General features: G+C 47.9%; 1 pseudogene; it reads left to right on the forward strand.

Annotated features, from left to right (window-relative positions):
* Positions 1 to 4,117: 4,117 nt before the first annotated feature.
* LOC144309595 (aspartyl aminopeptidase pseudogene) lies at positions 4,118 to 6,008 on the forward strand (annotated as a pseudogene).
* The last annotated feature ends 1,046 nt before the right edge of the window (positions 6,009 to 7,054 follow it).

A 7,054-nucleotide genomic window follows, 5' to 3' on the forward strand; every position in this document is an offset into this window, starting at 1 on the left:
AATGAAACTGAGAAATTGTATTCCATGTTGGTCGAACCATTTTGTATTCCCACTAGCAATCAATGTATGAGAGTTACAGTTGTTTTGCATCTTCATCAGCACTTAGGATGTTTTTTATCCTTGCGACTCTAATAATAATAATACTTAATGGTATTTAATGGTATTCAATGGTATATAATGGTATTTAATTTTGGTTATAATTTGCAAATCCATAATTACTAATAAGCCAATCAACTTTTCACGTGCTTATTTGCTATCCATATCTCCTCTTTGATGAAATCTCTGTTAATTACATTTTATCATGTAATATTTTTAATTCCTGAGGAATTATAAGTAGATATGGATATTTTTAAAGACAATTTTACTAACCCAGTATAAGTAAACTCAAGTGCTTTAAAATCCAAAAGTAATAACCTCATAATTGACATTACCTTGTTGCAGCAAATAATTTGTATCTAAATAATTTTAAAAGGTTAAAGTAGAAATGAAGATATATCTCAGAGCTCGAGTCACTACCTTTAAAACTTTCATGACTAATAAAAATCAGCCAGTTTCCAACCACATAAAAATGCTTCTGATTTCTATTACTTCATACTTAGCCAAACATGTATAAGAATTAAATATGACAGTTAAAAACATCATGTGTTTCAAGCATTTCACACTAAACTGCTACAACTCAGGGACTGATGTGGAAAGCCTCTCTCGCTTTCTTTTTCCTCAAACAGCTAAAAAAATGTATTCCACTCATATTAAATACTGAAATGTTTAATACATACATAATATCACAAATAAAAATATATAATTGGCAATATATTTGGCAAAATATATATTGGCAAATATATTATTGGCAATATATTTGGCAAAATATATATTGGCAATATATATATATATACTGATTATAAGCAGTAATCAGATACCAAGTTATTATTTGATAATCAATAATCAAGGTTTCTTCTTTTTGTCATGATCCTCAAATATTCTTTTCTTTAAAATATTTTATCTAGTTATCCATGAGAGAAAATGCCGAGACATAGGCAGAGGGAGAAGCAGGCTCCCTGCGGGGAACCTGGTGTGGGACTCGATCCCAGAACCCCAGGATCACAACCTGAGCCAAAGGCAGATGCTCAATCACTGAGTCACCCACCCTCCTCTTTTTTTCCCCCAAACACGTACTCCAAATGCTTTATTATTCTGTTCAGATGCTTACAAATACTGAAAGTCACCCAGCCTGGGGCCTAGCAGCCACTGCCCAGTGGTGGGCAAGGAGGTGGGCTTAGTGTTAAGGTGTGAAGGGCCAAGGCCAGGCAGCTGGTGGCCTGGTCCTCTGCTCTCCATTTCTGTCACCCTTCTGATGCTGAAGGGAGGGCAGCCACACCTCAGGATCCTCTCTCTCTGCTGCCTCCTCTCCTGCTCAGGTTCTCCCTGGAGCGTCTGAGCAGCCCTCCAACCCTGTTAGAAACCCAGCCTGTACAGAACCCGTGTAGCCGCAGTTCCCATCAGCTCCCTTCCTCTTCCAGTCTCTGGATGTCAGGGGCTTCGTCCCTTCTGGCTCTAAGCAAGGCACCAGTGGAAGGGAGAGGGCTGGGCTGGGGGGCCACATGCTGTGCATCAGGCCTGGAGACACAGGTGGAGGGCAAAGAGGGGGTGTCTGGTCCCTTCCCCCACTCCCAGCGTGAGAAGCACAAGGTCCTGGGCTGGAGAGATGGCAGGAGGTACCCTCAGGTGGGCCCACAGTAGAAGCATGGGCAGAGCCACAGAGCCCAGGCTAGGAGTCTGTAACCATGGCGGTGAAGCAGTCACCATGGAGATCAGAGTTTGGGGTCTGCAAAAAGGGGACGGGGCTGGGACCTCAAGGATGACACCTGAGGTCTCTGGCCCTTGAACAAAGTAATAAAATGCAGGAGAGCAGGGTGGAGCGGGGTTTGACAAGTGCACCGCCTGAGCTGGTTCCCCAATCTGGATGTGGCTCTCCTCAGCCTCCGAGGCCCCTGCAAAGGGGGGCTGAGGCAGGAGGGGATCTTTGGCAGATTCCGGTACCATAATTTGTCCTTTGTGAAAGAGAACACGGGCTGGGGAGCGCAGGGGCCGGTCAGAGCTCGAGGCCCCCTCTGCACCGGCTCCTCAGCCCGGGCAGGCCTGGGTCAGGACCCCGAAGGGTTATTGCAAATTCTGAGTTCCCAGGAGCCTCCCCACTTTTTATCCATTGGCCGGTACGTTAGGGGCCGAGCTCCGTACAGAAGAGCACGCAGCCTGGCACAGGAGCCCCGGCGGCGCTCCGCTCCCCCCACCCCCCAGGGCCCGGGGAGCGCTCCCGCGTGGCCGAGGGCCCAGCGTGCGGCTCTGTCTCGGGGGGCAGCAGGAGTCCGGGCCCCGACCACAGTCCGTTCAGGAGCTGAGTGTAGGCCTCCGCTCCCGGGCGATGACGTCCGTCCAGGTGCGCGTGGCCTCTGCGGGCGGGGCCACCCTGCAGCACCGCGGCGGGGCTTCACCCGGAGGTGAGGGCTGGGTTCGGGCTCTTGGCCGCACTGCGCAGGGGGTCTGCGTACACTTCCGCGATGGCCTGGAAGCAGATGACCCCCTTCAGCTCCGGCTCGTGCCTGTCCACATAACGGGAAAGGGTGCGCCTGAGCCGGTCGAGGCCAACCCGGCGCTTCTGCCAGGACTGAATCTCGCCAGCATCTCGACCGAGGACCGGCAGACCTGGCTGCTAAGCACCGCGCAGGCAGCCAGCGGCGCCGCCGACACTCGACGTGGGTCTTCAGGTCAAAGTCCTCCTTCGGGACTGGCACGTAGCGGGGCAGGGGTCGTGCCTGGGAAAACTGTTTCTCTCGCACCTTGACCTCCTTCTCCACCAGCTGCTGCCTCCTGCGCTCTCCTGTGTCGCCTCCGCCGCACCGGTTCCCGCCTCCTCCGCTCCTCCGCCCGGGCCTGCCGGGAGCTCCGCCTGCGGCTCCCTGGGCTCCAGGAGCCGCTCTGCTCGGCGGGCGCCGCTTTCAGCATCTTCTCCATCTCCTCCGGGAGGATCACTCCCGATCCTCAAACATGCTTGAGCGATTCTCCAATTATCTCTCCAGAAAATTTAAAAATAGTCTCATACAACAAAATGAGGAGTTATACCCACCTTCCATATAATTTGACAGGAAGCCTCCTTAGTGGCGTGAGGAATGCTAACTGATCCTTCCCACTTCTTTTTCAGTAATTCAAACTGGAGAAAACAAAATGAAAGTCAAACAGCAGGAAATGTGATCTGTCCTTTCTAACTAAACCTTCTGTCATCTCATGAACAGAAATCTCACAGAGGAAGACACAGACATGACCAACACGCACATGAGAAAATGCTCTGCATCACTTGCCATCAGGGAACTACAAATCAAAACCACAATGAGATCCCACCTCACACCAGTGAGAATGGGGAAAATTAACAAGACAGGAAACCACAGATGTTGGAGAGGATGCGGAGAAAGGGGAACCCTCCCGCACTGTGGGTGGGAATGTGAACTGGTGCAGCCACTCTGGAAAACTGTGGAGGTTCCTCAAAGAGGTAAAAATAGACCTGCCCTACGACCCAGCAATTGCACTGCTGGGGACTTACCCCAAAGATACAGATGCAATGAAACGCGGGACACCTGCACGATGTTTCTAGCAGCAATGTCCGCAATAGCCAAACTGTGGAAGGAGCCTCAGTGTCTATCGAAAGATGAATGGATAACGAAGATGTGGTGTATGTATACACTGGAATCTTCCTCAGCCATTAGAAATGACAAATACCCACCATTTGCTTCGACGTGGATGGAACTGGAGGGTATTATGCTGAGTGAAGTAAGTCAATCAGAGAGGGACAAACATTATATGGTCTCATTCATTTGGGGAATATAAAAAATAGTGACAGGGAATAAAGGGGAAAGGAGAACAAATGAGTGGGAAATATCAGAAAGGGAGACAGAACATGAGAGACTCCTAACTCTGGGAAATGAACTAGGGGTGGTGGAAGGGGAGGTGGGCGGCGGGTGTGGGTGACTGGGTGATGGGCACTGAGTGGTCACTTGAGGGGATGAGCACTGGGTGGTATTCTATATGTTGGCAAATTGAACACCAACAAAAAATAAATTTGTAAAAAAATAATAATAAATTTAAAAAGCCCCCTCCTTTCCACGCGGTGGCCCAGTGCCGCAGCTGCCTCCTCCAGGCTGCCTTCCATGAACTCAAAGAGACGGAGAGCTGGGATATCAAGCCGGAGAGCAAGTACTTCCTGCCCGGGAGCTCCTCCACGATCATCAGATCATCGCTTGTGCTGTGGGAGGCCAGGGTGTTCCTGGCAATGGTTTCAGCCTCACCGGGGCCCACCCGGACAGTCCCTGCCTCCGGGTGCAACGGCGCTCCCGCCGTAGCCAGGTGGGCTTCCAGCAGGTTGGCGTGGAGACCTCTGCTGTGGGATCTGGAGCACCCGGTCCGACGGGGACCTGACCTTGGCTGGACGCGTCCTTGTCAAGTGCCCTCCCTCAGGCCGGCTGGGTCAGCGGCTGGGGCACGTGCACCGGCCCATTCTCCCCATCCCCCACCTGGCCATCCCTCTGCCGTGAAATGTCAACGAGAACTTTGGGCCCCACAGGGAGCTGCCCTTAGTCCCCATTCTTGCCGCAGCTGTCCCGGAGGAGCTGGAGAAGGGGACTCCTGAGCCTGGGCCTCTCAATGCTGCAGATGACCGCCACCACTCCTTCTCATGTCCCTTCTGTGGCCCCTCTGGGACTGAGCCCCGAGGAGATCTTGGAGGTGGAGCTGGGCCTTGCTGGCACGCAGCCTGCGGTCCTGGCTGGTGCCTATGAGGAGTTCATCTTTGCGCCTGGCTAGACAATCTGCACAGCTGCTTCTGTGCCCTGCAGGCTTTGATCGACTCCTGTGTGGCCCCTGCCTCTTTGGCCCTGGAGCCCCACTGTGCATGGTCGCTCTCTATGACAACGAAGAGGCGGGCTCCGAGGGTGCCCAGGGGGCTCAGTCACTGCTGACAGCTGGTGCTGCGCCGCATCTCGGCCCCCTCCCAGCACCTGACGGGGGTCGAGGAAGCCATCCCCAAATTCTACATGATCAACGCAGACGTGGCCCACGCCGTGCACCCCAACCACCCAGACAAGCACGAGGAGAACCACAGGCCCCTTTTCCACAAGGGCCCTGTGATCATGGTGAACAGCAAGCAGCGCTGTGCCTCGAATGCGGTTTCCGAGGCCCTGATCTGACAGGTGGCCAACAGTGTCGGGGTGCCCCTGCAGGATCTCATGGTGCGGAATGCCTCTCCCTGTGGGACCACCATCGGACCTCTCTTGGCTTCTCGGCTGGGCCTGCAGCTTCTAGATTTAGGCAGCCCCCAGCTGGCCATGTACTCCATCCAGGAGACCGCCTGCACCTCAGGAGTCCTCCAGACCATCAGCCCCTTCCAGGGCTTCTTGGAGCTCTTCCCTTCTCTGAGCTGTAACCTCTTAGTGGATTGAGGCCTCTTGGAAAGACTTCTCTTACACTTGAGAAGTTGTCAACTGAGCTGAAGCTAGATTATTAAAGTGGATTTTTCGCATAAATAAATGGAAAGAAAGAAAAAAAGAAAGAAAAAATGCTATTATGAGTTAGAATAAGCACAAGTGGATTGCCACAGTTCTATTCTGGTATTTGGTATTATAAAGAATGACTGTATTTAAAAAAATGCTTGTATTTTAAAAATCTCATCTTACCGGACCTCTACCTTATCTACCAAATTTGGCCTTAAAACCTTGCTTAAAAAAGTAATGTAATCCTATACATTCACCAACATTTAAGTCTTGTGAAGGGTAGGAAGTAATTAGTATCAAATGTTTCTTAAATTAAAGACTATATGCTTTTAATTTTTCCTCAGCTGTCTTATCCACTTTCACTATGGAAAATATTAACTTTCCACAGATTAGACACGATTGAAACAATTTTTAAGAGGGGAGAAGTATTGGTAGAACTATTATACAATAAAGTTGAAATGAAAACATCTCAAATATGCAAGTGAGTGCTTTTTTTCTTAACTACTTTGCAAATGTTTCAACTCAATGCTTCTTATTATATGACTACTCGCTTAAAAAAGGAAATAAATATTCATGTGGCCTTCTGAATTATTTTATGTATCACATTCAGGCATAACTGATGAGGTCTAGCAATCAGATTTTGAACATTATGTAAAATAATTTACTGAAGTCTTAGAGATTTTTTTTGTTATACCATAGTGAAATGTATTTCACTATATTTCAACACATATTAAATTAGTTGTTTCGAGCAAAATAAAGTCAATCTATAGTTTTTACTTAATATACAGCTTATAAACTTCAATGTTAAATGATTTTTTCCTGATTTCAGAGTTGTCTTGCACACTGCTCATTGACGCATGATGTGAATAAGAACTGAAAAGGCATTAGACATGAAGGGAGGCATTTGCAGATTCGTGTAAATGTAGGCCAAACAATAAATATAAGAATCCTGTTAACTTGCCATTGTAGTTTTCAGTTTTAAAAATGCTAACCCAATAATTAAGCTATACTCCTTAAGAAGCATATTTAATTAATATGAAGCTCACTAACTAAAAACATATTCACTAGTTTTAAATGTTATCAAAATCACGGTTTAATTCAAATGGACATAAAAATGTTTTTCTTCAGATAATTCCATTTATATACATGTTGATGTTCTCACAGGCTGTATAAAGTCCCTGCCATGTTCATTTCAAGATGGAGATATACAGCATTTACTTCAGTTCACAAAGTGTGGGCATAAAACAATCTACAGAAGCGTTTTATAGGGTTTAAAAGAGTTCTAATCACCCATGCCAACTGCACTCCTCTCTCAACACAAAACTGCTTTTGAAACCAAGCATTCATTTGCTAAAACAAGGCATCTGCTGTTAAAGAGATTGATTATCCTGGGGCCTGACCTAATTGGAAGATTAGATATGCTTCTCTACTATGGATAGCATGGTTTATAAAGAAAAAAAAATTAGACCAAAAAAAGAGCAAACTTCTTTTGGACTCCAAGTGCACTTTTATTTATTTCT

This window comes from Canis aureus, unplaced genomic scaffold (assembly GCF_053574225.1).
Source record: "Canis aureus isolate CA01 unplaced genomic scaffold, VMU_Caureus_v.1.0 ptg000124l_RagTag, whole genome shotgun sequence".
Taxonomy (NCBI): Eukaryota; Metazoa; Chordata; class Mammalia; order Carnivora; family Canidae; genus Canis; species Canis aureus.